Source organism: Solea solea, chromosome 16 (genome assembly GCF_958295425.1).
Source record: "Solea solea chromosome 16, fSolSol10.1, whole genome shotgun sequence".
NCBI lineage: Eukaryota > Metazoa > Chordata > Actinopteri > Pleuronectiformes > Soleidae > Solea > Solea solea.
Genome location: NC_081149.1, coordinates 2,936,201 through 2,953,700, shown reverse-complemented (window position 1 = coordinate 2,953,700; position 17,500 = coordinate 2,936,201). Strand labels below are relative to the sequence as shown.

Genomic DNA, 17,500 nt, shown 5'->3' with positions numbered 1-17,500 from the left:
TGCTATTCCCAGGCGGTCTCCCATCCAAGTACTAACCAGGCACGATCCTGCTTAGCTTCCGAGATCAGACGAGATCGGGCGTGCTCAGGGTGGTATGGCCGTAAGCCGACGGGCTGGGGACACAGACTCCTTTTATAGACTAGGCAAGGCCCCCTGCTCGTGGAGGAGCTCAAAAGTCAGCCTTTCGAACACACTGCACTTGAGCCTTTATCTCCACTACCTGCTACACTATATTCCAGTATTAGGAAGCTACATCGAGATGGGTAAGCTGCTGCCCATCTCCAAGCTTCTCACGTGCTTGCAGAGCGACATCCAAGGCTGAAACTAGAAGGACGTTAACGTGTGCCCGTGCGTCAACGTAATTGCAAGCCCATGTTTCTTGTAAGGAAGCAGCAGTGTAAAAGCTTACAGCACCTGGTATTCCCAGGCGGTCTCCCATCCAAGTACTAACCAGGCCCGACCCTGCTTAGCTTCCGAGATCAGACGAGATCGGGCGTGCTCAGGGTGGCTTGGCCGTAAGCCCAGGGGCCGTGGACACAGACTCCTTTTATAGACTAGGCAAGGCCCCCTGCTCGTGGAGGAGCTCAAAAGTCAGCCTTTCGAACACACTAAACTTGAGCCTTTATCTCCACTACCTGCTACACTCTATTCCAGTATTAGGAAGCTACACCGAGATGGGTAAGCTGCTCCCCATCTCCAAGCTTCTCACATGCTTGCAGAGCGACATCCAAGGCTGAAACTAGAAGGACGTTAACATGTGCCCGTGCGTCAACGTAATTGCAAGCCCATGTTTCTTGTAAGGAAGCAGCAGTGTAAAAGCTTACAGCACCTGGTATTCCCAGGCGGTCTCCCATCCAAGTACTAACCAGGCCCGATCCTGCTTAGCTTCCGAGATCAGACGAGATCGGGCGTGCTCAGGGTGGTATGGCCGTAACCCGACAGGCTGGGGACACAGACTCCTTTTATAGACTAGGTAAGGCCCCCTGCTCGTGGAGGAGCTCAAAGGTCAGCCTTTCGAACGTTCAAGAGTTTAAGTTGTTTTTGGTGGGCTTTGCTGTATGGCCGCGCCCTTTGAGTGTGTCAAATGTCAAGCAGCTGTCCGTCAAGGCTCAGAGTGCACTTAGATCACCTTGGGGCGGAGGTGATCAGCAGCAGCCTTTGTTATGCGCACTTAAAAAACATGGCACCACAACAAGTAACTTGTGTGCCAAGATCTTGATTTGGCCCCAGACACTTGTGGGCCATCGCTTCTCGGCCTTTTGGCTAAGATCAAGTGTAGTATCTGTTCTTATCAGTTTAATATCTGATATGTCCTCTATATGGGGATTAAATATTAAATGCATTTTTGAGCATTGGGAGGTGAAAACTGGGGCTTGCTCTCTTCACTCCTTGCATTGACCTGGCATTGCAGTGCCACCAGGAACGGTGCACCATTCTCTTTTTTCTGTGAAAACCAAAGCAAGGCTGGAAATAGAAGTACGTTAACGTGTGCCTGTGCCCATGCCCGTGCGTCAACGTAATTGCAAGCCCATGTTTCTTGTAAGGAAGCAGCAGTGTAAAAGCTTACAGCACCTGCTATTCCCAGGCGGTCTCCCATCCAAGTACTAACCAGGCACGATCCTGCTTAGCTTCCGAGATCAGACGAGATCGGGCGTGCTCAGGGTGGTATGGCCGTAAGCCGACGGGCTGGGGACACAGACTCCTTTTATAGACTAGGCAAGGCCCCCTGCTCGTGGAGGAGCTCAAAAGTCAGCCTTTCGAACACACTGCACTTGAGCCTTTATCTCGAGTACCTGCTACACTATATTCCAGTATTAGGAAGCTACATCGAGATGGGTAAGCTGCTGCCCATCTCCAAGCTTCTCACATGCTTGCAGAACGACATCCAAGGCTGAAACTAGAAGGACGTTAACGTGTGCCAACGTAATTGCAAGCCCATGTTTCTTGTAAGGAAGCAGCAGTGTAAAAGCTTACAGCACCTGGTATTCCCAGGCGGTCTCCCATCCAAGTACTAACCAGGCCCGACCCTGCTTAGCTTCCGAGATCAGACGAGATCGGGCGTGCTCAGGGTGGTATGGCCGTAAGCCGACGGGCTGGGGACACAGACTCCTTTTATAGACTAGGCGAGGCCCCCTGCTCGTGGAGGAGCTCAAAAGTCAGCCTTTCGAACACACTGCACTTGAGCCTTTATCTCCACTACCTGCTACACTATATTCCAGTATTAGGAAGCTACATCGAGATGGGTAAGCTGCTGCCCATCTCCAAGCTTCTCACGTGCTTGCAGAGCGACATCCAAGGCTGAAACTAGAAGGACGTTAACGTGTGCCTGTGCGTCAACGTAATTGCAAGCCCATGTTTCTTGTAAGGAAGCAGCAGTGTAAAAGCTTACAGCACCTGGTATTCCCAGGCGGTCTCCCATCCAAGTACTAACCAGGCCTGACCCTGCTTAGCTTCCGAGATCAGACGAGATCGGGCGTGCTCAGGGTGGTATGGCCGTAAGCCCAGGGGCCGGGGACACAGACTCCTTTTATAGACTAGGCAAGGCCCCCTGCTTGTGGAGGAGCTCAAAAGTCAGCCTTTCGAACACACTGCACTTGAGCCTTTATCTCCACTACCTGCTACACTCTATTCCAGTATTAGGAAGCTACACCGAGATGGGTAAGCTGCTCCCCATCTCCAAGCTTCTCACATGCTTGCAGAGCGACATCCAAGGCTGAAACTAGAAGGACGTTAACGTGTGCCCGTGCGTCAACGTAATTGCAAGCCCATGTTTCTTGTAAGGAAGCAGCAGTGTAAAAGCTTACAGCACCTGGTATTCCCAGGCGGTCTCCCATCCAAGTACTAACCAGGCCCGACCCTGCTTAGCTTCCGAGATCAGACGAGATCGGGCGTGCTCAGGGTGGTATGGCCGTAAGCCGACGGGCTGGGGACACAGACTCCTTTTATAGACTAGGCAAGGCCCCCTGCTCGTGGAGGAGCTCAAAAGTCAGCCTTTCGAACACACTGCACTTGAGCCTTTATCTCCACTACCTGCTACACTATATTCCAGTATTAGGAAGCTACATCGAGATGGGTAAGCTGCTGCCCATCTCCAAGCTTCTCACGTGCTTGCAGAGCGACATCCAAGGCTGAAACTAGAAGGACGTTAACGTGTGCCCGTGCGTCAACGTAATTGCAAGCCCATGTTTCTTGTAAGGAAGCAGCAGTGTAAAAGCTTACAGCACCTGGTATTCCCAGGCGGTCTCCCATCCAAGTACTAACCAGGCCCGACCCTGCTTAGCTTCCGAGATCAGACGAGATCGGGCGTGCTCAGGGTGGTATGGCCGTAAGCCCAGGGGCCGGGGACACAGACTCCTTTTATAGACTAGGCAAGGCCCCCTGCTTGTGGAGGAGCTCAAAAGTCAGCCTTTCGAACACACTGCACTTGAGCCTTTATCTCCACTACCTGCTACACTATATTCCAGTATTAGGAAGCTACACCGAGATGGGTAAGCTGCTGCCCATCTCCAGCAGCTTACGTGCTTCTCACGTGCTTGCAGAGCGACATCCAAGGCTGAAACTAGAAGGACGTTAACGTGTGCCCGTGCATCAACGTAATTGCAAGCCCATGTTTCTTGTAAGGAAGCAGCAGTGTAAAAGCTTACAGCACCTGGTATTCCCAGGCGGTCTCCCATCCAAGTACTAACCAGGCCCGACCCTGCTTAGCTTCCGAGATCAGACGAGATCGGGCGTGCTCAGGGTGGTATGGCCGTAAGCCGCCGGGCTGGGGACACAGACTCCTTTTATAGACTAGGCAAGGCCCCCTTCTCGTGGAGGAGCTCAAAGGTCAGCCTTTCGAACGTTCAAGAGTTTAAGTTGTTTTTGGTGGGCTTTGCTGTATGGCCGCGCCCTTTGAGTGTGTCAAATGTCAAGCAGCTGTCCGTCAAGGCTCAGAGGTGCACTTAGATCACCTTGGGGCAGAGGTGATCAGCAGCAGCCTTTGTTATGCGCACTTAAAAAACATGGCACCACAACAAGTAACTTGTGTGCCAAGATCTTGAGTTGGCCCAAGACACTTGTGGGCCATCGCTTCTAGGCCTTTTGGCTAAGATCAAGTGTAGTATCTGTTCTTATCAGTTTAATATCTGATATGTCCTCTATATGGGGATTAAATATTAAATGCATTTTTGAGCATTGGGAGGTGAAAACTGGGGCTTGCTCTCTTCACTCCTTGCATTGACCTGGCATTGCAGTGCCACCAGGAACTGTGCACAATTCTCTTTTTACTGTGAAAACCAAAGCAAGGCTGGAACTAGAAGGACGTTAACGTGTGCCTGTGCCCGTGCCCGTGCGTCAACGTAATTGCAAGCCCATGTTTCTTGTAAGGAAGCAGCAGTGTAAAAGCTTACAGCACCTGGTATTCCCAGGCGGTCTCCCATCCAAGTACTAACCAGGCCCGACCCTGCTTAGCTTCCGAGATCAGACGAGATCGGGCGTGCTCAGGGTGGTATGGCCGTAAGGCGACGGGCTGGGGACACAGACTCCTTTTATAGACTAGGCAAGGCCCCCTGCTCGTGGAGGAGCTCAAAAGTCAGCCTTTCGAACACACTGCACTTGAGCCTTTATCTCCACTACCTGCTACACTATATTCCAGTATTAGGAAGCTACATCGAGATGGGTAAGCTGCTGCCCATCTCCAAGCTTCTCACGTGCTTGCAGAGCGACATCCAAGGCTGAAACTAGAAGGACGTTAACGTTTGCCCGTGCGTCAACGTAATTGCAAGCCCATGTTTCTTGTAAGGAAGCAGCAGTGTAAAAGCTTACAGCACCTGGTATTCCCAGGCGGTCTCCCATCCAAGTACTAACCAGGCCCGACCCTGCTTAGCTTCCGAGATCAGACGAGATCGGGCGTGCTCAGGGTGGTATGGCCGTAAGCCGACGGGCTGGGGACACAGACTCCTTTTATAGACTAGGCAAGGCCCCCTGCTCGTGGAGGAGCTCAAAAGTCAGCCTTTCGAACACACTGCACTTGAGCCTTTATCTCCACTACCTGCTACACTCTATTCCAGTATTAGGAAGCTACACCGAGATGGGTAAGCTACTCCCCATCTCCAAGCTTCTCAGGTGCTTGCAGAGCGACATCCAAGGCTGAAACTAGAAGGACGTTAACGTGTGCCCGTGCGTCAACGTAATTGCAAGCCCATGTTTCTTGTAAGGAAGCAGCAGTGTAAAAGCTTACAGCACCTGGTATTCCCAGGCGGTCTCCCATCCAAGTACTAACCAGGCCCGACCCTGCTTAGCTTCCGAGATCAGACGAGATCGGGCGTGCTCAGGGTGGTATGGCCGTAAGCCGACGGGCTGGGGACACAGACTCCTTTTATAGACTAGGCAAGGCCCCCTGCTCGTGGAGGAGCTCAAAAGTCAGCCTTTCGAACACACTGCACTTGAGCCTTTATCTCCACTACCTGCTACACTATATTCCAGTATTAGGAAGCTACATCGAGATGGGTAAGCTGCTGCCCATCTCCAAGCTTCTCACGTGCTTGCAGAGCGACATCCAAGGCTGAAACTAGAAGGACGTTAACGTGTGCCTGTGCGTCAACGTAATTGCAAGCCCATGTTTCTTGTAAGGAAGCAGCAGTGTAAAAGCTTACAGCACCTGGTATTCCCAGGCGGTCTCCCATCCAAGTACTAAACAGGCCCGACCCTGCTTAGCTTCCGAGATCAGACGAGATCGAGCGTGCTCAGGGTGGCTTGGCCGTAAGCCCAGGGGCCGTGGACACAGACTCCTTTTATAGACTAGGCAAGGCCCCCTGCTCGTGGAGGAGCTCAAAAGTCAGCCTTTCGAACACACTAAACTTGAGCCTTTATCTCCACTACCTGCTACACTCTATTCCAGTATTAGGAAGCTACACCGAGATGGGTAAGCTGCTCCCCATCTCCAAGCTTCTCACATGCTTGCAGAGCGACATCCAAGGCTGAAACTAGAAGGACGTTAACATGTGCCCGTGCGTCAACGTAATTGCAAGCCCATGTTTCTTGTAAGGAAGCAGCAGTGTAAAAGCTTACAGCACCTGGTATTCCCAGGCGGTCTCCCATCCAAGTACTAACCAGGCCCGATCCTGCTTAGCTTCCGAGATCAGACGAGATCGGGCGTGCTCAGGGTGGTATGGCCGTAACCCGACAGGCTGGGGACACAGACTCCTTTTATAGACTAGGTAAGGCCCCCTGCTCGTGGAGGAGCTCAAAGGTCAGCCTTTCGAACGTTCAAGAGTTTAAGTTGTTTTTGGTGGGCTTTGCTGTATGGCCGCGCCCTTTGAGTGTGTCAAATGTCAAGCAGCTGTCCGTCAAGGCTCAGAGTGCACTTAGATCACCTTGGGGCGGAGGTGATCAGCAGCAGCCTTTGTTATGCGCACTTAAAAAACATGGCACCACAACAAGTAACTTGTGTGCCAAGATCTTGATTTGGCCCCAGACACTTGTGGGCCATCGCTTCTCGGCCTTTTGGCTAAGATCAAGTGTAGTATCTGTTCTTATCAGTTTAATATCTGATATGTCCTCTATATGGGGATTAAATATTAAATGCATTTTTGAGCATTGGGAGGTGAAAACTGGGGCTTGCTCTCTTCACTCCTTGCATTGACCTGGCATTGCAGTGCCACCAGGAACGGTGCACCATTCTCTTTTTTCTGTGAAAACCAAAGCAAGGCTGGAAATAGAAGTACGTTAACGTGTGCCTGTGCCCATGCCCGTGCGTCAACGTAATTGCAAGCCCATGTTTCTTGTAAGGAAGCAGCAGTGTAAAAGCTTACAGCACCTGCTATTCCCAGGCGGTCTCTCATCCAAGTACTAACCAGGCACGATCCTGCTTAGCTTCCGAGATCAGACGAGATCGGGCGTGCTCAGGGTGGTATGGCCGTAAGCCGACGGGCTGGGGACACAGACTCCTTTTATAGACTAGGCAAGGCCCCCTGCTCGTGGAGGAGCTCAAAAGTCAGCCTTTCGAACACACTGCACTTGAGCCTTTATCTCGAGTACCTGCTACACTATATTCCAGTATTAGGAAGCTACATCGAGATGGGTAAGCTGCTGCCCATCTCCAAGCTTCTCACATGCTTGCAGAACGACATCCAAGGCTGAAACTAGAAGGACGTTAACGTGTGCCAACGTAATTGCAAGCCCATGTTTCTTGTAAGGAAGCAGCAGTGTAAAAGCTTACAGCACCTGGTATTCCCAGGCGGTCTCCCATCCAAGTACTAACCAGGCCCGACCCTGCTTAGCTTCCGAGATCAGACGAGATCGGGCGTGCTCAGGGTGGTATGGCCGTAAGCCGACGGGCTGGGGACACAGACTCCTTTTATAGACTAGGCGAGGCCCCCTGCTCGTGGAGGAGCTCAAAAGTCAGCCTTTCGAACACACTGCACTTGAGCCTTTATCTCCACTACCTGCTACACTATATTCCAGTATTAGGAAGCTACATCGAGATGGGTAAGCTGCTGCCCATCTCCAAGCTTCTCACGTGCTTGCAGAGCGACATCCAAGGCTGAAACTAGAAGGACGTTAACGTGTGCCCGTGCGTCAACGTAATTGCAAGCCCATGTTTCTTGTAAGGAAGCAGCAGTGTAAAAGCTTACAGCACCTGGTATTCCCAGGCGGTCTCCCATCCAAGTACTAACCAGGCCCGACCCTGCTTAGCTTCCGAGATCAGACGAGATCGGGCGTGCTCAGGGTGGTATGGCCGTAAGCCCAGGGGCCGGGGACACAGACTCCTTTTATAGACTAGGCAAGGCCCCCTGCTTGTGGAGGAGCTCAAAAGTCAGCCTTTCGAACACACTGCACTTGAGCCTTTATCTCCACTACCTGCTACACTCTATTCCAGTATTAGGAAGCTACACCGAGATGGGTAAGCTGCTCCCCATCTCCAAGCTTCTCACATGCTTGCAGAGCGACATCCAAGGCTGAAACTAGAAGGACGTTAACGTGTTCCCGTGCGTCAACGTAATTGCAAGCCCATGTTTCTTGTAAGGAAGCAGCAGTGTAAAAGCTTACAGCACCTGGTATTCCCAGGCGGTCTCCCATCCAAGTACTAACCAGGCCCGACCCTGCTTAGCTTCCGAGATCAGACGAGATCGGGCGTGCTCAGGGTGGTATGGCCGTAAGCCGACGGGCTGGGGACACAGACTCCTTTTATAGACTAGGCAAGGCCCCCTGCTCGTGGAGGAGCTCAAAAGTCAGCCTTTCGAACACACTGCACTTGAGCCTTTATCTCCACTACCTGCTACACTATATTCCAGTATTAGGAAGCTACATCGAGATGGGTAAGCTGCTGCCCATCTCCAAGCTTCTCACGTGCTTGCAGAGCGACATCCAAGGCTGAAACTAGAAGGACGTTAACGTGTGCCAACGTAATTGCAAGCCCATGTTTCTTGTAAGGAAGCAGCAGTGTAAAAGCTTACAGCACCTGGTATTCCCAGGCGGTCTCCCATCCAAGTACTAACCAGGCCCGACCCTGCTTAGCTTCCGAGATCAGACGAGATCGGGCGTGCTCAGGGTGGTATGGCCGTAAGCCGACGGGCTGGGGACACAGACTCCTTTTATAGACTAGGCAAGGCCCCCTGCTCGTGGAGGAGCTCAAAAGTCAGCCTTTCGAACACACTGCACTTGAGCCTTTATCTCCACTACCTGCTACACTATATTCCAGTATTAGGAAGCTACATCGAGATGGGTAAGCTGCTGCCCATCTCCAAGCTTCTCACGTGCTTGCAGAGCGACATCCAAGGCTGAAACTAGAAGGACGTTAACGTGTGCCCGTGCGTCAACGTAATTGCAAGCCCATGTTTCTTGTAAGGAAGCAGCAGTGTAAAAGCTTACAGCACCTGGTATTCCCAGGCGTTCTCCCATCCAAGTACTAACCAGGCCCGACCCTGCTTAGCTTCCGAGATCAGACGAGATCGGGCGTGCTCAGGGTGGTATGGCCGTAAGCCCAGGGGCCGGGGACACAGACTCCTTTTATAGACTAGGCAAGGCCCCCTGCTTGTGGAGGAGCTCAAAAGTCAGCCTTTCGAACACACTGCACTTGAGCCTTTATCTCCACTACCTGCTACACTCTATTCCAGTATTAGGAAGCTACACCGAGATGGGTAAGCTACTCCCCATCTCCAAGCTTCTCAGGTGCTTGCAGAGCGACATCCAAGGCTGAAACTAGAAGGACGTTAACGTGTGCCCGTGCGTCAACGTAATTGCAAGCCCATGTTTCTTGTAAGGAAGCAGCAGTGTAATAGCTTACAGCACCTGGTATTCCCAGGCGGTCTCCCATCCAAGTACTAACCAGGCCCGACCCTGCTTAGCTTCCGAGATCAGACGAGATCGGGCGTGCTCAGGGTGGTATGGCCGTAAGCCGACGGGCTGGGGACACAAACTCCTTTTATAGACTAGGCAAGGCCCCCTGCTCGTGGAGGAGCTCAAAAGTCAGCCTTTCGAACACACTGCACTTGAGCCTTTATCTCCACTACCTGCTACACTCTATTCCAGTATTAGGAAGCTACACCGAGATGGGTAAGCTACTCCCCATCTCCAAGCTTCTCAGGTGCTTGCAGAGCGACATCCAAGGCTGAAACTAGAAGGACGTTAACGTGTGCCCGTGCGTCAACGTAATTGCAAGCCCATGTTTCTTGTAAGGAAGCAGCAGTGTAAAAGCTTACAGCACCTGGTATTCCCAGGCGGTCTCCCATCCAAGTACTAACCAGGCCCGACCCTGCTTAGCTTCCGAGATCAGACGAGATCGGGCGTGCTCAGGGTGGTATGGCCGTAAGCCGACGGGCTGGGGACACAGACTCCTTTTATAGACTAGGCAAGGCCCCCTGCTCGTGGAGGAGCTCAAAAGTCAGCCTTTCGAACACACTGCACTTGAGCCTTTATCTCCACTACCTGCTACACTATATTCCAGTATTAGGAAGCTACATCGAGATGGGTAAGCTGCTGCCCATCTCCAAGCTTCTCACGTGCTTGCAGAGCGACATCCAAGGCTGAAACTAGAAGGACGTTAACGTGTGCCTGTGCGTCAACGTAATTGCAAGCCCATGTTTCTTGTAAGGAAGCAGCAGTGTAAAAGCTTACAGCACCTGGTATTCCCAGGCGGTCTCCCATCCAAGTACTAAACAGGCCCGACCCTGCTTAGCTTCCGAGATCAGACGAGATCGGGCGTGCTCAGGGTGGTATGGCCGTAACCCGACAGGCTGGGGACACAGACTCCTTTTATAGACTAGGTAAGGCCCCCTGCTCGTGGAGGAGCTCAAAGGTCAGCCTTTCGAACGTTCAAGAGTTTAAGTTGTTTTTGGTGGGCTTTGCTGTATGGCCGCGCCCTTTGAGTGTGTCAAATGTCAAGCAGCTGTCCGTCAAGGCTCAGAGTGCACTTAGATCACCTTGGGGCGGAGGTGATCAGCAGCAGCCTTTGTTATGCGCACTTAAAAAACATGGCACCACAACAAGTAACTTGTGTGCCAAGATCTTGATTTGGCCCCAGACACTTGTGGGCCATCGCTTCTCGGCCTTTTGGCTAAGATCAAGTGTAGTATCTGTTCTTATCAGTTTAATATCTGATATGTCCTCTATATGGGGATTAAATATTAAATGCATTTTTGAGCATTGGGAGGTGAAAACTGGGGCTTGCTCTCTTCACTCCTTGCATTGACCTGGCATTGCAGTGCCACCAGGAACGGTGCACCATTCTCTTTTTTCTGTGAAAACCAAAGCAAGGCTGGAAATAGAATTACGTTAACATGTGCCTGTGCCCATGCCCGTGCGTCAACGTAATTGCAAGCCCATGTTTCTTGTAAGGAAGCAGCAGTGTAAAAGCTTACAGCACCTGCTATTCCCAGGCGGTCTCCCATCCAAGTACTAACCAGGCACGATCCTGCTTAGCTTCCGAGATCAGACGAGATCGGGCGTGCTCAGGGTGGTATGGCCGTAAGCCGACGGGCTGGGGACACAGACTCCTTTTATAGACTAGGCAAGGCCCCCTGCTCGTGGAGGAGCTCAAAAGTCAGCCTTTCGAACACACTGCACTTGAGCCTTTATCTCGAGTACCTGCTACACTATATTCCAGTATTAGGAAGCTACATCGAGATGGGTAAGCTGCTGCCCATCTCCAAGCTTCTCACATGCTTGCAGAACGACATCCAAGGCTGAAACTAGAAGGACGTTAACGTGTGCCAACGTAATTGCAAGCCCATGTTTCTTGTAAGGAAGCAGCAGTGTAAAAGCTTACAGCACCTGGTATTCCCAGGCGGTCTCCCATCCAAGTACTAACCAGGCCCGACCCTGCTTAGCTTCCGAGATCAGACGAGATCGGGCGTGCTCAGGGTGGTATGGCCGTAAGCCGACGGGCTGGGGACACAGACTCCTTTTATAGACTAGGCGAGGCCCCCTGCTCGTGGAGGAGCTCAAAAGTCAGCCTTTCGAACACACTGCACTTGAGCCTTTATCTCCACTACCTGCTACACTATATTCCAGTATTAGGAAGCTACATCGAGATGGGTAAGCTGCTGCCCATCTCCAAGCTTCTCACGTGCTTGCAGAGCGACATCCAAGGCTGAAACTAGAAGGACGTTAACGTGTGCCCGTGCGTCAACGTAATTGCAAGCCCATGTTTCTTGTAAGGAAGCAGCAGTGTAAAAGCTTACAGCACCTGGTATTCCCAGGCGGTCTCCCATCCAAGTACTAACCAGGCCCGACCCTGCTTAGCTTCCGAGATCAGACGAGATCGGGCGTGCTCAGGGTGGTATGGCCGTAAGCCCAGGGGCCGGGGACACAGACTCCTTTTATAGACTAGGCAAGGCCCCCTGCTTGTGGAGGAGCTCAAAAGTCAGCCTTTCGAACACACTGCACTTGAGCCTTTATCTCCACTACCTGCTACACTCTATTCCAGTATTAGGAAGCTACACCGAGATGGGTAAGCTGCTCCCCATCTCCAAGCTTCTCACATGCTTGCAGAGCGACATCCAAGGCTGAAACTAGAAGGACGTTAACGTGTTCCCGTGCGTCAACGTAATTGCAAGCCCATGTTTCTTGTAAGGAAGCAGCAGTGTAAAAGCTTACAGCACCTGGTATTCCCAGGCGGTCTCCCATCCAAGTACTAACCAGGCCCGACCCTGCTTAGCTTCCGAGATCAGACGAGATCGGGCGTGCTCAGGGTGGTATGGCCGTAAGCCGACGGGCTGGGGACACAGACTCCTTTTATAGACTAGGCAAGGCCCCCTGCTCGTGGAGGAGCTCAAAAGTCAGCCTTTCGAACACACTGCACTTGAGCCTTTATCTCCACTACCTGCTACACTATATTCCAGTATTAGGAAGCTACATCGAGATGGGTAAGCTGCTGCCCATCTCCAAGCTTCTCACGTGCTTGCAGAGCGACATCCAAGGCTGAAACTAGAAGGACGTTAACGTGTGCCAACGTAATTGCAAGCCCATGTTTCTTGTAAGGAAGCAGCAGTGTAAAAGCTTACAGCACCTGGTATTCCCAGGCGGTCTCCCATCCAAGTACTAACCAGGCCCGACCCTGCTTAGCTTCCGAGATCAGACGAGATCGGGCGTGCTCAGGGTGGTATGGCCGTAAGCCGACGGGCTGGGGACACAGACTCCTTTTATAGACTAGGCAAGGCCCCCTGCTCGTGGAGGAGCTCAAAAGTCAGCCTTTCGAACACACTGCACTTGAGCCTTTATCTCCACTACCTGCTACACTATATTCCAGTATTAGGAAGCTACATCGAGATGGGTAAGCTGCTGCCCATCTCCAAGCTTCTCACGTGCTTGCAGAGCGACATCCAAGGCTGAAACTAGAAGGACGTTAACGTGTGCCCGTGCGTCAACGTAATTGCAAGCCCATGTTTCTTGTAAGGAAGCAGCAGTGTAAAAGCTTACAGCACCTGGTATTCCCAGGCGTTCTCCCATCCAAGTACTAACCAGGCCCGACCCTGCTTAGCTTCCGAGATCAGACGAGATCGGGCGTGCTCAGGGTGGTATGGCCGTAAGCCCAGGGGCCGGGGACACAGACTCCTTTTATAGACTAGGCAAGGCCCCCTGCTTGTGGAGGAGCTCAAAAGTCAGCCTTTCGAACACACTGCACTTGAGCCTTTATCTCCACTACCTGCTACACTCTATTCCAGTATTAGGAAGCTACACCGAGATGGGTAAGCTACTCCCCATCTCCAAGCTTCTCAGGTGCTTGCAGAGCGACATCCAAGGCTGAAACTAGAAGGACGTTAACGTGTGCCCGTGCGTCAACGTAATTGCAAGCCCATGTTTCTTGTAAGGAAGCAGCAGTGTAAAAGCTTACAGCACCTGGTATTCCCAGGCGGTCTCCCATCCAAGTACTAACCAGGCCCGATCCTGCTTAGCTTCCGAGATCAGACGAGATCGGGCGTGCTCAGGGTGGTATGGCCGTAACCCGACAGGCTGGGGACACAGACTCCTTTTATAGACTAGGTAAGGCCCCCTGCTCGTGGAGGAGCTCAAAGGTCAGCCTTTCGAACGTTCAAGAGTTTAAGTTGTTTTTGGTGGGCTTTGCTGTATGGCCGCGCCCTTTGAGTGTGTCAAATGTCAAGCAGCTGTCCGTCAAGGCTCAGAGTGCACTTAGATCACCTTGGGGCGGAGGTGATCAGCAGCAGCCTTTGTTATGCGCACTTAAAAAACATGGCACCACAACAAGTAACTTGTGTGCCAAGATCTTGATTTGGCCCCAGACACTTGTGGGCCATCGCTTCTCGGCCTTTTGGCTAAGATCAAGTGTAGTATCTGTTCTTATCAGTTTAATATCTGATATGTCCTCTATATGGGGATTAAATATTAAATGCATTTTTGAGCATTGGGATGTGAAAACTGGGGCTTGCTCTCTTCACTCCTTGCATTGACCTGGCATTGCAGTGCCACCAGGAACGGTGCACCATTCTCTTTTTTCTGTGAAAACCAAAGCAAGGCTGGAAATAGAAGTACGTTAACGTGTGCCTGTGCCCATGCCCGTGCGTCAACGTAATTGCAAGCCCATGTTTCTTGTAAGGAAGCAGCAGTGTAAAAGCTTACAGCACCTGCTATTCCCAGGCGGTCTCCCATCCAAGTACTAACCAGGCACGATCCTGCTTAGCTTCCGAGATCAGACGAGATCGGGCGTGCTCAGGGTGGTATGGCCGTAAGCCGACGGGCTGGGGACACAGACTCCTTTTATAGACTAGGCAAGGCCCCCTGCTCGTGGAGGAGCTCAAAAGTCAGCCTTTCGAACACACTGCACTTGAGCCTTTATCTCGAGTACCTGCTACACTATATTCCAGTATTAGGAAGCTACATCGAGATGGGTAAGCTGCTGCCCATCTCCAAGCTTCTCACATGCTTGCAGAACGACATCCAAGGCTGAAACTAGAAGGACGTTAACGTGTGCCAACGTAATTGCAAGCCCATGTTTCTTGTAAGGAAGCAGCAGTGTAAAAGCTTACAGCACCTGGTATTCCCAGGCGGTCTCCCATCCAAGTACTAACCAGGCCCGACCCTGCTTAGCTTCCGAGATCAGACGAGATCGGGCGTGCTCAGGGTGGTATGGCCGTAAGCCGACGGGCTGGGGACACAGACTCCTTTTATAGACTAGGCGAGGCCCCCTGCTCGTGGAGGAGCTCAAAAGTCAGCCTTTCGAACACACTGCACTTGAGCCTTTATCTCCACTACCTGCTACACTATATTCCAGTATTAGGAAGCTACATCGAGATGGGTAAGCTGCTGCCCATCTCCAAGCTTCTCACGTGCTTGCAGAGCGACATCCAAGGCTGAAACTAGAAGGACGTTAACGTGTGCCCGTGCGTCAACGTAATTGCAAGCCCATGTTTCTTGTAAGGAAGCAGCAGTGTAAAAGCTTACAGCACCTGGTATTCCCAGGCGGTCTCCCATCCAAGTACTAACCAGGCCCGACCCTGCTTAGCTTCCGAGATCAGACGAGATCGGGCGTGCTCAGGGTGGTATGGCCGTAAGCCCAGGGGCCGGGGACACAGACTCCTTTTATAGACTAGGCAAGGCCCCCTGCTTGTGGAGGAGCTCAAAAGTCAGCCTTTCGAACACACTGCACTTGAGCCTTTATCTCCACTACCTGCTACACTCTATTCCAGTATTAGGAAGCTACACCGAGATGGGTAAGCTGCTCCCCATCTCCAAGCTTCTCACATGCTTGCAGAGCGACATCCAAGGCTGAAACTAGAAGGACGTTAACGTGTGCCCGTGCGTCAACGTAATTGCAAGCCCATGTTTCTTGTAAGGAAGCAGCAGTGTAAAAGCTTACAGCACCTGGTATTCCCAGGCGGTCTCCCATCCAAGTACTAACCAGGCCCGACCCTGCTTAGCTTCCGAGATCAGACGAGATCGGGCGTGCTCAGGGTGGTATGGCCGTAAGCCGACGGGCTGGGGACACAGACTCCTTTTATAGACTAGGCAAGGCCCCCTGCTCGTGGAGGAGCTCAAAAGTCAGCCTTTCGAACACACTGCACTTGAGCCTTTATCTCCACTACCTGCTACACTATATTCCAGTATTAGGAAGCTACATCGAGATGGGTAAGCTGCTGCCCATCTCCAAGCTTCTCACGTGCTTGCAGAGCGACATCCAAGGCTGAAACTAGAAGGACGTTAACGTGTGCCCGTGCGTCAACGTAATTGCAAGCCCATGTTTCTTGTAAGGAAGCAGCAGTGTAAAAGCTTACAGCACCTGGTATTCCCAGGCGGTCTCCCATCCAAGTACTAACCAGGCCCGACCCTGCTTAGCTTCCGAGATCAGACGAGATCGGGCGTGCTCAGGGTGGTATGGCCGTAAGCCCAGGGGCCGGGGACACAGACTCCTTTTATAGACTAGGCAAGGCCCCCTGCTTGTGGAGGAGCTCAAAAGTCAGCCTTTCGAACACACTGCACTTGAGCCTTTATCTCCACTACCTGCTACACTATATTCCAGTATTAGGAAGCTACACCGAGATGGGTAAGCTGCTGCCCATCTCCAAGCTTCTCACGTGCTTGCAGAGCGACATCCAAGGCTGAAACTAGAAGGAGGTTAACGTGTGCCTGTGTGTCAACGTAATTGCAAGCCCATGTTTCTTGTAAGGAAGCAGCAGTGTAAAAGCATACAGCACCTGGTATTCCCAGGCTGTCTCCCATCCAAGTACTAACCAGGCCCGACCCTGCTTAGCTTCCGAGATCAGACGAGATCGGGCGTGCTCAGGGTGGTATGGCCGCAAGCCAACAGGCTGGGGACACAGACTCCTTTTATAGACTAGGCAAGGCCCCCTGCTCGTGGAGGAGCTCAAAGGTCAGATTTTCGAACGTTCAAGAGTTTAAGTTGTTTTTGGTGGGCTTTGCTGTATGGCCGCGCCCTTTGAGTGTGTCAAATGTCAAGCAGCTGTCTGTCAAGGCTCAGAGTGCACTTAGATCACCTTGGGGCGGAGGTGATCAGCAGCAGCCTTTGTTATGCGCACTTAAAAAACATGGCACCACAACAAGTAACTTGTGTGCCAAGATCTTGAGTTGGCCCCAGACACTTGTGGGCCATCGCTTCTCGGCCTTTTGGCTAAGATCAAGTGTAGTATCTGTTCTTATCAGTTTAATACCTGATATGTCCTCTATATGGGGATTAAATATTAAATGCATTTTTGAGCATTGGGAGGTGAAAACTGGGGCTTGCTCTCTTCACTCCTTGCATTACTGGCATTGCAGTGCCACCAGGAACGGTGCACCATTCTCTTTTTTCTGTGAAAACCAAAGCAAGGCTGGAACTAGAAGTACGTTAACGTGTGCCTGTGCCCGTGCCCGTGCGTCAACGTAATTGCAAGCCCATGTTTCTTGTAAGGAAGCAGCAGTGTAAAAGCTTACAGCACCTGGTATTCCCAGGCGTTCTCCCATCCAAGTACTAACCAGGCCCGACCCTGCTTAGCTTCCGAGATCAGACGAGATCGGGCGTGCTCAGGGTGGTATGGCCGTAAGCCCAGGGGCCGGGGACACAGACTCCTTTTATAGACTAGGCAAGGCCCCCTGCTTGTGGAGGAGCTCAAAAGTCAGCCTTTCGAACACACTGCACTTGAGCCTTTATCTCCACTACCTGCTACACTCTATTCCAGTATTAGGAAGCTACACCGAGATGGGTAAGCTGCTCCCCATCTCCAAGCTTCTCACATGCTTGCAGAGCGACATCCAAGGCTGAAACTAGAAGGACGTTAACGTGTGCCCGTGCGTCAACGTAATTGCAAGCCCATGTTTCTTGTAAGGAAGCAGCAGTGTAAAAGCTTACAGCACCTGGTATTCCCAGGCGGTCTCCCATCCAAGTACTAACCAGGCCCGACCCTGCTTAGCTTCCGAGATCAGACGAGATCGGGCGTGCTCAGGGTGGTATGGCCGTAAGCCGACGGGCTGGGGACACAGACTCCTTTTATAGACTAGGCAAGGCCCCCTGCTCGTGGAGGAGCTCAAAAGTCAGCCTTTCGAACACACTGCACTTGAGCCTTTATCTCCA

At 51.9% G+C, this 17,500-nt stretch overlaps 43 non-coding genes and 1 pseudogene across 43 annotated transcripts in view; 6 read left to right on the top strand and 38 right to left on the bottom strand.

Moving 5' to 3' along the window:
• Positions 1–106, bottom strand: part of LOC131441383 (5S ribosomal RNA) — a 119-nt gene extending 13 nt beyond the window's left edge. Inside the window, exon 1 of the ribosomal RNA XR_009232049.1 lies at positions 1–106. This exon is cut by the window's left edge and continues 13 nt beyond it. This is a non-coding gene — a ribosomal RNA (5S ribosomal RNA).
• Positions 107–402: 296 nt separating this feature from the next.
• Positions 403–521, bottom strand: LOC131477862 (5S ribosomal RNA). Its single transcript, XR_009244182.1, has one exon. It is a non-coding gene; the product is annotated as a 5S ribosomal RNA (ribosomal RNA).
• A 296-nt stretch (positions 522–817) lies between these two features.
• LOC131441104 (5S ribosomal RNA) lies at positions 818–936 on the bottom strand. The gene has a single exon (XR_009231780.1). It is a non-coding gene; the product is annotated as a 5S ribosomal RNA (ribosomal RNA).
• Positions 937–1,243: 307 nt separating this feature from the next.
• Positions 1,244–1,436, top strand: LOC131441996 (U2 spliceosomal RNA). The gene has a single exon (XR_009232583.1). It is a non-coding gene; the product is annotated as a U2 spliceosomal RNA (small nuclear RNA).
• A 124-nt stretch (positions 1,437–1,560) lies between these two features.
• Positions 1,561–1,679, bottom strand: LOC131441382 (5S ribosomal RNA). The gene has a single exon (XR_009232047.1). It is a non-coding gene; the product is annotated as a 5S ribosomal RNA (ribosomal RNA).
• A 288-nt stretch (positions 1,680–1,967) lies between these two features.
• LOC131476605 (5S ribosomal RNA) lies at positions 1,968–2,086 on the bottom strand. Its single transcript, XR_009242969.1, has one exon. It is a non-coding gene; the product is annotated as a 5S ribosomal RNA (ribosomal RNA).
• A 296-nt stretch (positions 2,087–2,382) lies between these two features.
• Positions 2,383–2,501, bottom strand: LOC131477698 (5S ribosomal RNA). Its single transcript, XR_009244022.1, has one exon. It is a non-coding gene; the product is annotated as a 5S ribosomal RNA (ribosomal RNA).
• Positions 2,502–2,797: 296 nt separating this feature from the next.
• LOC131476604 (5S ribosomal RNA) lies at positions 2,798–2,916 on the bottom strand. Its single transcript, XR_009242968.1, has one exon. It is a non-coding gene; the product is annotated as a 5S ribosomal RNA (ribosomal RNA).
• A 296-nt stretch (positions 2,917–3,212) lies between these two features.
• On the bottom strand, positions 3,213–3,331 carry LOC131476603 (5S ribosomal RNA). Its single transcript, XR_009242967.1, has one exon. It is a non-coding gene; the product is annotated as a 5S ribosomal RNA (ribosomal RNA).
• A 306-nt stretch (positions 3,332–3,637) lies between these two features.
• LOC131476601 (5S ribosomal RNA) lies at positions 3,638–3,756 on the bottom strand. Its single transcript, XR_009242965.1, has one exon. It is a non-coding gene; the product is annotated as a 5S ribosomal RNA (ribosomal RNA).
• Positions 3,757–4,064: 308 nt separating this feature from the next.
• Positions 4,065–4,257, top strand: LOC131442586 (U2 spliceosomal RNA). The gene has a single exon (XR_009233156.1). It is a non-coding gene; the product is annotated as a U2 spliceosomal RNA (small nuclear RNA).
• Positions 4,258–4,381: 124 nt separating this feature from the next.
• On the bottom strand, positions 4,382–4,500 carry LOC131477608 (5S ribosomal RNA). Its single transcript, XR_009243936.1, has one exon. It is a non-coding gene; the product is annotated as a 5S ribosomal RNA (ribosomal RNA).
• Positions 4,501–4,796: 296 nt separating this feature from the next.
• On the bottom strand, positions 4,797–4,915 carry LOC131476600 (5S ribosomal RNA). Its single transcript, XR_009242964.1, has one exon. It is a non-coding gene; the product is annotated as a 5S ribosomal RNA (ribosomal RNA).
• Positions 4,916–5,211: 296 nt separating this feature from the next.
• LOC131476599 (5S ribosomal RNA) lies at positions 5,212–5,330 on the bottom strand. The gene has a single exon (XR_009242963.1). It is a non-coding gene; the product is annotated as a 5S ribosomal RNA (ribosomal RNA).
• Positions 5,331–5,626: 296 nt separating this feature from the next.
• On the bottom strand, positions 5,627–5,745 carry LOC131441290 (5S ribosomal RNA). The gene has a single exon (XR_009231959.1). It is a non-coding gene; the product is annotated as a 5S ribosomal RNA (ribosomal RNA).
• A 296-nt stretch (positions 5,746–6,041) lies between these two features.
• On the bottom strand, positions 6,042–6,160 carry LOC131441103 (5S ribosomal RNA). Its single transcript, XR_009231779.1, has one exon. It is a non-coding gene; the product is annotated as a 5S ribosomal RNA (ribosomal RNA).
• Positions 6,161–6,467: 307 nt separating this feature from the next.
• LOC131441995 (U2 spliceosomal RNA) lies at positions 6,468–6,660 on the top strand. The gene has a single exon (XR_009232582.1). It is a non-coding gene; the product is annotated as a U2 spliceosomal RNA (small nuclear RNA).
• A 124-nt stretch (positions 6,661–6,784) lies between these two features.
• LOC131441426 (5S ribosomal RNA) lies at positions 6,785–6,903 on the bottom strand (annotated as a pseudogene).
• Positions 6,904–7,191: 288 nt separating this feature from the next.
• On the bottom strand, positions 7,192–7,310 carry LOC131476598 (5S ribosomal RNA). The gene has a single exon (XR_009242962.1). It is a non-coding gene; the product is annotated as a 5S ribosomal RNA (ribosomal RNA).
• A 296-nt stretch (positions 7,311–7,606) lies between these two features.
• LOC131476597 (5S ribosomal RNA) lies at positions 7,607–7,725 on the bottom strand. Its single transcript, XR_009242961.1, has one exon. It is a non-coding gene; the product is annotated as a 5S ribosomal RNA (ribosomal RNA).
• Positions 7,726–8,021: 296 nt separating this feature from the next.
• LOC131476595 (5S ribosomal RNA) lies at positions 8,022–8,140 on the bottom strand. Its single transcript, XR_009242959.1, has one exon. It is a non-coding gene; the product is annotated as a 5S ribosomal RNA (ribosomal RNA).
• A 288-nt stretch (positions 8,141–8,428) lies between these two features.
• Positions 8,429–8,547, bottom strand: LOC131476594 (5S ribosomal RNA). The gene has a single exon (XR_009242958.1). It is a non-coding gene; the product is annotated as a 5S ribosomal RNA (ribosomal RNA).
• A 296-nt stretch (positions 8,548–8,843) lies between these two features.
• On the bottom strand, positions 8,844–8,962 carry LOC131440831 (5S ribosomal RNA). Its single transcript, XR_009231515.1, has one exon. It is a non-coding gene; the product is annotated as a 5S ribosomal RNA (ribosomal RNA).
• A 296-nt stretch (positions 8,963–9,258) lies between these two features.
• LOC131476593 (5S ribosomal RNA) lies at positions 9,259–9,377 on the bottom strand. The gene has a single exon (XR_009242957.1). It is a non-coding gene; the product is annotated as a 5S ribosomal RNA (ribosomal RNA).
• A 296-nt stretch (positions 9,378–9,673) lies between these two features.
• On the bottom strand, positions 9,674–9,792 carry LOC131476592 (5S ribosomal RNA). Its single transcript, XR_009242956.1, has one exon. It is a non-coding gene; the product is annotated as a 5S ribosomal RNA (ribosomal RNA).
• A 296-nt stretch (positions 9,793–10,088) lies between these two features.
• On the bottom strand, positions 10,089–10,207 carry LOC131440849 (5S ribosomal RNA). The gene has a single exon (XR_009231532.1). It is a non-coding gene; the product is annotated as a 5S ribosomal RNA (ribosomal RNA).
• Positions 10,208–10,514: 307 nt separating this feature from the next.
• On the top strand, positions 10,515–10,707 carry LOC131441994 (U2 spliceosomal RNA). The gene has a single exon (XR_009232581.1). It is a non-coding gene; the product is annotated as a U2 spliceosomal RNA (small nuclear RNA).
• A 124-nt stretch (positions 10,708–10,831) lies between these two features.
• LOC131441381 (5S ribosomal RNA) lies at positions 10,832–10,950 on the bottom strand. Its single transcript, XR_009232046.1, has one exon. It is a non-coding gene; the product is annotated as a 5S ribosomal RNA (ribosomal RNA).
• Positions 10,951–11,238: 288 nt separating this feature from the next.
• Positions 11,239–11,357, bottom strand: LOC131476591 (5S ribosomal RNA). Its single transcript, XR_009242955.1, has one exon. It is a non-coding gene; the product is annotated as a 5S ribosomal RNA (ribosomal RNA).
• A 296-nt stretch (positions 11,358–11,653) lies between these two features.
• LOC131476588 (5S ribosomal RNA) lies at positions 11,654–11,772 on the bottom strand. Its single transcript, XR_009242953.1, has one exon. It is a non-coding gene; the product is annotated as a 5S ribosomal RNA (ribosomal RNA).
• Positions 11,773–12,068: 296 nt separating this feature from the next.
• Positions 12,069–12,187, bottom strand: LOC131476587 (5S ribosomal RNA). The gene has a single exon (XR_009242952.1). It is a non-coding gene; the product is annotated as a 5S ribosomal RNA (ribosomal RNA).
• A 288-nt stretch (positions 12,188–12,475) lies between these two features.
• LOC131476586 (5S ribosomal RNA) lies at positions 12,476–12,594 on the bottom strand. The gene has a single exon (XR_009242951.1). It is a non-coding gene; the product is annotated as a 5S ribosomal RNA (ribosomal RNA).
• Positions 12,595–12,890: 296 nt separating this feature from the next.
• On the bottom strand, positions 12,891–13,009 carry LOC131440830 (5S ribosomal RNA). The gene has a single exon (XR_009231514.1). It is a non-coding gene; the product is annotated as a 5S ribosomal RNA (ribosomal RNA).
• Positions 13,010–13,305: 296 nt separating this feature from the next.
• On the bottom strand, positions 13,306–13,424 carry LOC131441102 (5S ribosomal RNA). The gene has a single exon (XR_009231778.1). It is a non-coding gene; the product is annotated as a 5S ribosomal RNA (ribosomal RNA).
• A 307-nt stretch (positions 13,425–13,731) lies between these two features.
• On the top strand, positions 13,732–13,924 carry LOC131442419 (U2 spliceosomal RNA). Its single transcript, XR_009232993.1, has one exon. It is a non-coding gene; the product is annotated as a U2 spliceosomal RNA (small nuclear RNA).
• A 124-nt stretch (positions 13,925–14,048) lies between these two features.
• LOC131441380 (5S ribosomal RNA) lies at positions 14,049–14,167 on the bottom strand. Its single transcript, XR_009232045.1, has one exon. It is a non-coding gene; the product is annotated as a 5S ribosomal RNA (ribosomal RNA).
• A 288-nt stretch (positions 14,168–14,455) lies between these two features.
• Positions 14,456–14,574, bottom strand: LOC131476585 (5S ribosomal RNA). The gene has a single exon (XR_009242950.1). It is a non-coding gene; the product is annotated as a 5S ribosomal RNA (ribosomal RNA).
• A 296-nt stretch (positions 14,575–14,870) lies between these two features.
• LOC131476584 (5S ribosomal RNA) lies at positions 14,871–14,989 on the bottom strand. Its single transcript, XR_009242949.1, has one exon. It is a non-coding gene; the product is annotated as a 5S ribosomal RNA (ribosomal RNA).
• A 296-nt stretch (positions 14,990–15,285) lies between these two features.
• LOC131476583 (5S ribosomal RNA) lies at positions 15,286–15,404 on the bottom strand. The gene has a single exon (XR_009242948.1). It is a non-coding gene; the product is annotated as a 5S ribosomal RNA (ribosomal RNA).
• A 296-nt stretch (positions 15,405–15,700) lies between these two features.
• On the bottom strand, positions 15,701–15,819 carry LOC131476582 (5S ribosomal RNA). The gene has a single exon (XR_009242947.1). It is a non-coding gene; the product is annotated as a 5S ribosomal RNA (ribosomal RNA).
• A 296-nt stretch (positions 15,820–16,115) lies between these two features.
• Positions 16,116–16,234, bottom strand: LOC131441346 (5S ribosomal RNA). The gene has a single exon (XR_009232013.1). It is a non-coding gene; the product is annotated as a 5S ribosomal RNA (ribosomal RNA).
• Positions 16,235–16,541: 307 nt separating this feature from the next.
• On the top strand, positions 16,542–16,732 carry LOC131442849 (U2 spliceosomal RNA). Its single transcript, XR_009233407.1, has one exon. It is a non-coding gene; the product is annotated as a U2 spliceosomal RNA (small nuclear RNA).
• Positions 16,733–16,856: 124 nt separating this feature from the next.
• On the bottom strand, positions 16,857–16,975 carry LOC131440828 (5S ribosomal RNA). The gene has a single exon (XR_009231512.1). It is a non-coding gene; the product is annotated as a 5S ribosomal RNA (ribosomal RNA).
• A 296-nt stretch (positions 16,976–17,271) lies between these two features.
• On the bottom strand, positions 17,272–17,390 carry LOC131476581 (5S ribosomal RNA). The gene has a single exon (XR_009242946.1). It is a non-coding gene; the product is annotated as a 5S ribosomal RNA (ribosomal RNA).
• Positions 17,391–17,500: the final 110 nt, after the last annotated feature.